The following is a 9229-nucleotide window of genomic DNA, read 5'->3' on the forward strand; positions in this document are numbered from 1 at the left end:
CGAAAGTGGTATTTTGTATGAATTTGATTTATTCGAAAATATTGCTGTCATCTCATTTCGTTCACTTCTTGGTGTCTACTACTTATTTAGAAGCAGATTGTCATTTCGTACTTATTCCTTTGTATTTTTGTTTGTTGTCATCCAAATTAAATTTACACAAACGAAGGGTTAAGAATAACCACACCGAAGTCCAATCACTCAAAAAAGCATGAAGTAATTTAAAATTTATTTAAAAGCGAAAGCGATTTGCGGTGCTTATGTGAAGGTCGTAAACACATTTTCATAATTTACGCAAGCAAGCAAAACTTTGTGTTTCTTTTAGTCAGTCCTTAACTAATTAAAATAGACTAAAGTATGTACCGGGTGTTTTTAAGAGCTTGCGAAATTACAAGAATACAAAAACCAAAATATTTTTGGACTGAATTTATTTTTTTGATAATCCGATAGATAATTTCATGGCATTTATTTTTTAAATATTTTAAATATTTTTAAATACAATATCCGGTATATCTGCACCACCCAAACAAACGTTTAGCTACGCATGCAAATATAAGGAAAGAACAGGCAGGTTTTAGACGGCACAAAGCATGCATGGATCATATATCTAAATAGCACACGAATATTCGTTGAGTCATCAAATGAATGGCGATCCCCACTCTATCTTATTTTTATTAACGATTGATGCTTTAAAACACGAAATCGAAGTTGTCATTTATGAAATTGGAGCCCAAACAATCGAAAATGTGCTTAAAAATTGGGTTGATCGAATGGCTTACTGTAAAGCCAGTCGGGGCAGTCATTTGAACGATATTATCTTTTATTCATAAATGACAATGTTCAATCTTCAAAATAAAAAAAAATTTGAAAAAAAATTGATTTGTTTTTTTTTTATAGCCGATTCAAAAAGCAAATTTTACATGGCCCACCCTACAAAACAAGCCGTACGCCAGGGATGCGTACTTTTCTCCCTTCTATTTAACATAGCTCCCGATGTGATACTGACGTCGGCTCTCAAATTGAAAAGAGGTATTCGCTGGGGCTTAACAGATTTGTCTAGAAGACTTAGATTATGCAGACGATAGCTGTTTACTGGCGCATAATCATACTGACAGGCAACACATAACACTGCAAACTTCTCCATAAACGGATATACGCTAGAGCAAGTTAAATCTTTCACTTACCTCGGCAGTGTTATCTTAGCGAACGGAGGATTAATCCGATTTTTTGTGCCAACTTTTTTCAACTCACTGAAAAAGAACAATTAAAGGTCGTAAGCGAAAACGTTAAACGTAATGCAGTAGTTTTTGCTAAAAAATACAAAAATAAAAATATCGAATTACAGCTCATCATACGTAACTTTTCGAAGGCCACCCAGTTAAAAGGCAAGCCTCGTATATATGTAAAGGCTGAGGGTAAATATTTGGAGATTTCGGAATATAAATTGAAATAAAACAGTGAAAGTTCATATTTATTGGGCAATCTTTATTATTTTTGTGTAGAACCATTAATGACATTTATTTTTTAAAGATACTTTGTTTTAAATACCGGCAGCAATTGCGCCGTAATTTAGCCTTACGTGAACACCAATTTGGAATGACTCGTTGGAGGAATTCGATAGGTATCTCATGAATAACTTTAGTAATATTGGCTTCCAAAGCCTCAATCGAAGTCGGTTTAATCACAAAACATTTAGACTTTACATACCCCCCTAAATAAAAGTCGAAATGTGCGATATCATACTATCTTGGAGATCAATCAATTAGTCCCAGACGATAGTTAAATTGCTCACCAAAACGAGGACGCAGTAAATCCACGGCGCGTATGGCAAGTAGGGCCGTCTTGTTGGAACCCAATGTTGTGGAGGTGTCGGGCTTCAATATTCGGCGTGAAAAAGTCGTTTATCATGGCGCGATAGCGTTCGCTATTCACTGTTACATTAGCGCCTGGTTCGTCTTTGAACAAACATGGGCCGATAATTCCTCCAGCCCATAGAACGCATCAAACTATTGGATGACGAATGCATGTAATAGCTGTTCTTGAATGGCTTCGGGTTGCAAATATGCAATTTTGCTTATTGACGTAGCAATTAAACCAAAAATGGGCCTCGTCGCTGTATACCATAAGTTGGCCTAAGCGCGCGATGAACACTTTTCACAGTACGTCGATTTTCGTACTACAATTTTACAATTTGTAAACGAGACCTGAGTCTTTCCATGATGAAATGCCAGTGAATACTGAAAAACATGATGTCTTAACAAAGGTTGGAAGCACAATTGACTGTAAATATTTCATTAAAAACGGAAAACGAGATTGACTCAGCAATAGCTTTTTTCAACGATTCCATCATCAAAGCCCTCACCCTTTCGACACCAAATATAAAAATTCAACAAAAAGAGTCTATTCCAATACATATCAAACTAAAAATTCAACAAAAAAGGAAACTCCGTAAAAAGTGGCAAACTACTAAACATCCCGAAGATAAGGCAAAACTTAGTAAATCAACAACTGAATTAAAACAACACCAAGATAAAAAGCTTGAGAATTACATACATAACTTGGGGGCCATGACAGTTAACAATTATTCTCTATGGAAAGCAACAAAAAACTTAGTCAAAGCAGTTGCATATAAACCTCCCATCAAAACACAACACGGAACTTGGGCAAAGACCAATAAAGAGAAGGCAAACACACTAGCTGAACACTTTAAAACAATATTCTCAAACGAAAAAGACAATCAGCACATTGAACAAAATGTAAATACGAGGAACCCAGAAAAGAGAATGAAAATGACAACCTCAGCAGAAATCAGATATCATTTGAAAAAACTGAACAGTAAAAAAGCACCGGGCTTCGATCTAATAAATGGTAAAATATATTAAAAGAACTACCTGATGTAGCAATTACATATATGTATACGACAAATTTTCAACAGCATATTAAGGACACAATGCTTCCCACGCCTCTGGAAAGTGCACAAATAACGGCAATCCCCAAACCAGGTAAAAGTGCATCAGAAACGACATCATATCCCCCTATCCGTCTCTTTCCCATTCTTTCAAAAGGGTTTGAAAAAATACTCTTTGCCAAATTAGACAAAATTCTGATAGAAAAAAATATAATACCAAGCCATCAATTTGGATTTAGACGACAGCATTCAACTGGGCAACAAGTCCACAGAGTTATAAACAAAATATTAAATGATATGGAAAATAAAAGGTTCTGCATAGCTGTCTATCTGGATATTTCAAAAGCTTTTGACAGGGAGTGGCATAAAGGACTACTGCATAAGCTCAGCCAAATATTACCACGGAATCACTTCACCATTCTCAAAAGTTATCTGGAAAACCGACATTTTTTTATAAAGCTCGAAGACGAATGCTCAAGCATGATGCAAATGACAGCAGGTATACCCCAAGGTAGTGTCCTAGGGCCTCTATTGTACCTGATATTTACAGCAGATATACCGATCCCAACAACAAAAAATTGCATGATAGCCACATTTGCGGATGACACGGTTTTAATGGCATCGGATAAAATAGAAAAAAAAAACGCGACTGACATCAACAAGCAATAAATAACACTGCATCATGGTTCGATAATTGGGGAATAGAAGTCAACAAAGATAAAACGGTACAAGTAATATATACGAACAGAAAGCCTAAGAAACATAAATTAACAATAAAAAACAATGAAATAAAAATCCTTCCTAGTGCAAAGTACCTTGGCATAACTATAGATGAAAAACTAAATTGGAAACGACATATACAAAACAAACGAAATGAAATCAAAAACAAGTTCAGACAATTATACTGGCTGTTGGCTAAAAATTCAAAACTAAGCCTTAACAACAAAGTAGTGATATATAAATCTATAATCTCACCCATTTGGAAATATGACATTGAAATCTGGGGACAGCAAAAAAAAAATATAAAAATAATTCAAAGAACGCAATCTAAAATACTTCGAACAATAACAAAAGCAGGCTGGTATATACCAAACGATGTGATCCACAGCGACCTCAACATCGACACAATAGATGACGCAATTAGAAAATACAGCATCAAGCATATATTGGGAAAACGAAGATTAAAACGATTAACTCCAACAGAACTCACAATATAACAAAACAAAAAAAAGAAAAAACAAAAAATAATAATTACAACATAATCTAAAGCAAAATTGAATGTTTATCTAGCATAGGTTAGAGAACAAAGAATTCCAATAATACTTTCAAAATAATTACTTATTGTTAAAATTTAACAAATTGTAATTTAAAAAGGGAAATAATAAAAAAAAAAAGAAAGTTTGACAGTAGTCACGTGTGATCTGCCAAAAACTCCCCTTTATAATACATAACTTTTTGGATAGCTAGTAGAAGTAGAATAGTTTTTAGAGCAATTTGCAGAATGGTTTCCGTACAATAGTTCTTTTTAATGCTGTGAAAAACGGCACACTCAGGGATAAATCGTAAATTCATAATTGTATTGTATCAAGCAGCCATTTTTAAATATCTGGTATTGGTTAACATTTTATTCTAGATTTTTTATTAATTTGCATACTCTTTAACTTAAAGCAGACAAGATTGGGCCCTTGAATTAACATTTAAAAGAAGACATACAGCAAAACAAAAAAATTTTTTTTTAATAATCCTTAAAACTGAATTGCCAAATTAATCGGAAATAATCTAAATAACAAAATCCCTAAGTCGATTAGATTAGGTTAGCCAAGTTTTTTGTCCAAGACAAGACACTCGCTGGCTCTAAGGCCCATTGTGATAGATGCATTTGATTTCCATCGCTTAACTAAGTTGCTTAAACTACTTAGATATTTTTAAGAAGGTAACTATGTAATCCCTCCAGTAAGACATTTTCCAAATTTCCTATTTCTTCAAAGAAATAATTTCCAAGATATTGAGCATGGCAGATAGGTAGGTAGGTGAAATGGTTGAAGTGCCAGTCTGGCACTTCTCAAGGAGCACTGAAGCGCCGTTTTGATACCATTATGAGACCTCCAACAGGCAGATATCTACAGCGAACCAGAGTTGTTGATGTACTGGAGAAGATTGATGGGATTGAGGTTGGCGCACTGCCCCAGACTGTCGAGGAAAGGAGCGCCCAGTGATCTTAATCGGTTAGCAGCAAAACCCACACATTTACAGAGAAAGTGTTGAACAGCCTCCTTATGTGAAAGGTCCCCACAACTTCTGCAATGGGGGTTAAATGGTAACCCTAGCTTTTCCGCGTGTGTGCCGATCGTCCAGTGACTGGTAACCACAGCTACGAGTTTGGAAAATGAATGGCGAGGAGTCAAACGACTTTCTGAGTTCTTCGTATATTGTACTGGGGTTTTCGAAATAGCACATGAAGAAATAGAGCTCCATCTTTTCTGCGCTTTTCTGAGAAACAATTTGTGCAGTTCCCCTTTAACAACTGTCAGGGGGCTGCCGATGACCGGGTAGGCGGTCTTTGAGGCCAATTCAGTCCCCTTCCTGGCAAGCTCATCAGTAATTTAATTTCCCTCTACGTTCTTCTGTCCTGGAACAAAGATCAGAGAAATGTCGTCAGAGCCCTGATCGCGGCTTGACTATCGGAGAAAATGTTAATATCTTCCTCGCTCCCGCGTTCCCTAAGCATTTTGCATGCCTGCAGGATCGCAAAGACTTCTGCTTGAAAAACACTAGCAGTGTTCGGCAGTTTAAGGGAGATAGATAAATCGGCTGAATTAGATAAACCCACTGCTCCGACTCCCGATTCCATCTTGGAAACGTCAGTGAAGACAGAGATGCAAGCTTCGGTGCAGCTTTTCTCCTCGATGCAATCCTGCCTATTTGGAAAGAAAGACGAACGAAAGCATGGCTTCTTTGAAGTGCAAGACATTCACAGAGGAGGTGTTGTACCGACTCAAAATTTGCCTTGATACCCACGCTAATAGCCTTGTCTCCATTTCTTAATATACTACTTTCTTTTAAATGCAAACAGCGGCGATATCCTGTTAAAATAACTGTTGCGCACAAATCATCTACGAGGTAAATGTTAAAATCGTGTCTGTAGTTTTGAAGTGATGCTCTTCCACGTATACTTCCTCCGTAATATATCTATTAATAAAAATGTAAATACTCCGTAATATATCTCTTAATAAAAATGTAAATACGAGTAGTGCTTGAAAGGTATGCAATTTCATTTAATTTTTTTAATCACTTAATTACACCTTTTTAGCTCTAGTAAAAGTGTATTTTTATTTTGCTAGTTATATTAACATATCAGCTGTCTAGAATAATTGGAATGCCGTAAAAAGTGTATTTTATGCAACTACCGTATGCCGGAACAATGAATGATTAGATAAAAAATATCGTTCTTAATTAATGTGTAACAACACGAAACTGTTAATAGGCTAATGTAACACTTGGGCGGAAAAGTCACGGGCCTAACAAAGAAAACACGTTTTTGTTTTTTTCAAAATGAGCTTTATTCATCAACGTAAATGCCATCAAGAATAACGGAATCATTCCAGCGCCGTTCTAAAATTTCAATGCCACTTTTGTAGAACGAACGATTAATCTTTTGCCTCAAAATAGTCCTCAGTTTCAGGGATGACAGCGAACAGCCAAACCTGGCGAATACGGAGGATGTTGGTTTTTTTTTTCTCAATTTATTACATCTGTAAACTTTCGACACTGAGTAATTTTTATAACAATTATAGAAATATTAGCGTAACATTAAATCAATTTTTAAAGTACATTTCTTTCTTCAGCATAATACGGATAATGCATATAAGAATTCTATGTCATAGGTCGGGTAAATATTCATAATAATTATATGACATTAAACGTATAATAGGTTGGTATTTATTTTAGTGATGAATTATCTGCTAGGGCTGTCGGAGTTATTCGTTTTAGTCTTCGTTTTGCAGTTCTTAATATGGAATTTTCAGCATTTCTTCGTTTGTGTCTGTTAGTAGTCTGTGAATATGACTTGTGCTGCATTCGCGAATGACGTTTTCCATATTTTGCAATTCCAATTTTGAGGTCCCTATGTAAATCGTCACGGCGGCCGGCGTAGCTAAATGGGTTGGTGCGTGACTACCATTCGGAATTCACAGAGAACGCAGGTTCGAATCTCGGTGAAAGCAAAATTAATTTTTTTTTCCATTTTTCTTTATTTATTGAATCTTTCTTGTATAAGAAACTAACAATAAGTTTACAAATCTTATATACTAGAGTAATATGTTTCCTTGCCAGTGCTAAGAAACAAATTATTTGCTCAAATGAATATATAGGTATTTACATATATGATTAAATCGGTTGTGAATATCCAATTCTTTATAGTTGGGAGCTGGAAAGGACGGGTTTCCAGTCTCCGATTCCTCGTAGCTGGGAGCCGGAAAGGCCTAGTTTCCAGTCTTCCTTAGAGCTTCCGTTGTCCCTCATGTCGATTGTGAAAATGTTGTTGTTTTTTGTTTTTTTTCGAATGTGATAGATGTGGTTGGAGGAAGTTGTGGACGGACTCTCGTGTGATATGAGATAATTAAGATAGTGCAGACTTGAAGATGTCTCTTTTTTTCAATCGTGTGTGACCTTCATCTAAAAGTAGATTTCGCGCTAGTTTATTGGGATGGTCTTCTAGCTTTTGTAGGTATTTCATCGGCTACACGAGGTATGCAAATATCTCTGTGAATGTTCGCGTTCTTTATATACCATGGAGCTCCCGTGATTATCCGCAAGGCTTTAGATTGCACTCTCTGAAGTTTTTCGATATTTGAGGGCGTAGCCGTTCCCCACATTTCTATACCATATGTCCATATTGGTTTTAGCATGGCTTTATATAGTAGCACTTTGTACTCTAGAGGTAATGCTGATTTCGAATTATGCATCCAATATAGGCTTTTCATTTTAAGCTTGATATTCGGCACTTTCTTTTCAATATGATTCCGCCATGTGAGTTTTCTATCTAAGTGAATTCCAAGATATTTTATTTCGTTTTGCTGTGGTATATTCTGACCATTTATTGTAACTGCAGGACAAGTTTCTTTTCTTAGAGTAAAAGTAATATGCACGCATTTGGTTTCATTAACCTTTATTCTCCAGCTTTTAAGCCATACTTCTGTTCTGTTCAAGTATATGCCTTTGTAATATGGACGTTGCTACTTTTGGGTCTGTGTGAGTGCAAAGTATTGCAGTATCATCGGCAAATGTTGATGTCATTGTTTGGCTTGTCGTTGGCATATCAGATGTGTATAATACATATAAATTAGGGCCTAGAACGCTGCCTTGTGGAGCTCCAGCGTCTATTCTACAATGCCGAAAGAAAAAATCTTTTTGCTTTACAACAAATTCTCTATTAGTGGTATAGTTTTGCAGCAAGAGGTGTACCTTCGTAGGCAGTAAACTAGTAATTTTGTGAATTAGGCCGCGGTGCCATACCTTATCGAATGCTTGTGCTACGTCTAGGAACAGTGCAGTGCAGTATTGTTTTTTCTCTAAGGACTTTCGTATAAATGACACAATGCGATGAACTTGCTCAGTTGTACTATGTTTTGCTCTAAATCCAAATTGGTGTTGAGGAATAATATTGTTATCTTGAATAAAGGGCATTATTTTCTGCAAGAGCAACTTTTCAAATAGCTTTGAAAGTATGGACAATAGACTAGTTGGCCGATATGAGGATGCTTGGCTTAAGTCTTTCCCAGGTTTACCAATCATAGTGCTTTGAGATAATTTCCAAGCTTTTGGGTAGTAGGCAGTACGAGAGATGGCGTTAAATATGTGCCTGATATGAAGAACGGCAATAGGGGGAAGCTCTTTTAACATTTTTGGGGTGATTTTGTCGTAACCTGGTGCTTTTTTAGGTTTAAGTTGATTAATAACTGAGACTATGTTATTTTTTTTTAAACTTTATTGGCCTTTTTGGTGGTTGCAATATGTCTAGTGGTAAACAAGTAGTTGCAGAAGACTGATTGGGAGTGAAGACAGATTGCAGATGTTCAAAATTAAACCCCCGAGTGTATTTCTGCCATGAAAAAGCTCCTCATAAAAATATCTGCCGTTCGGAGTCGGCTTGAAACTGTAGGTCTCTCCATTTGTGGAGCAACGCCAAGACGCACACCACAAATAGGAGGAGAAGCTCGACCAAACACCCAAAAAGTGTGTACGCGCCAATTATATGTATATACATATATGTATATCGTCATTGGGTATGTACAAGCCTGCGTTTGTGATAGTTCTTAGGATTTT

Source organism: Anastrepha obliqua, chromosome 1 (genome assembly GCF_027943255.1).
Source record: "Anastrepha obliqua isolate idAnaObli1 chromosome 1, idAnaObli1_1.0, whole genome shotgun sequence".
Lineage (NCBI taxonomy): Eukaryota > Metazoa > Arthropoda > Insecta > Diptera > Tephritidae > Anastrepha > Anastrepha obliqua.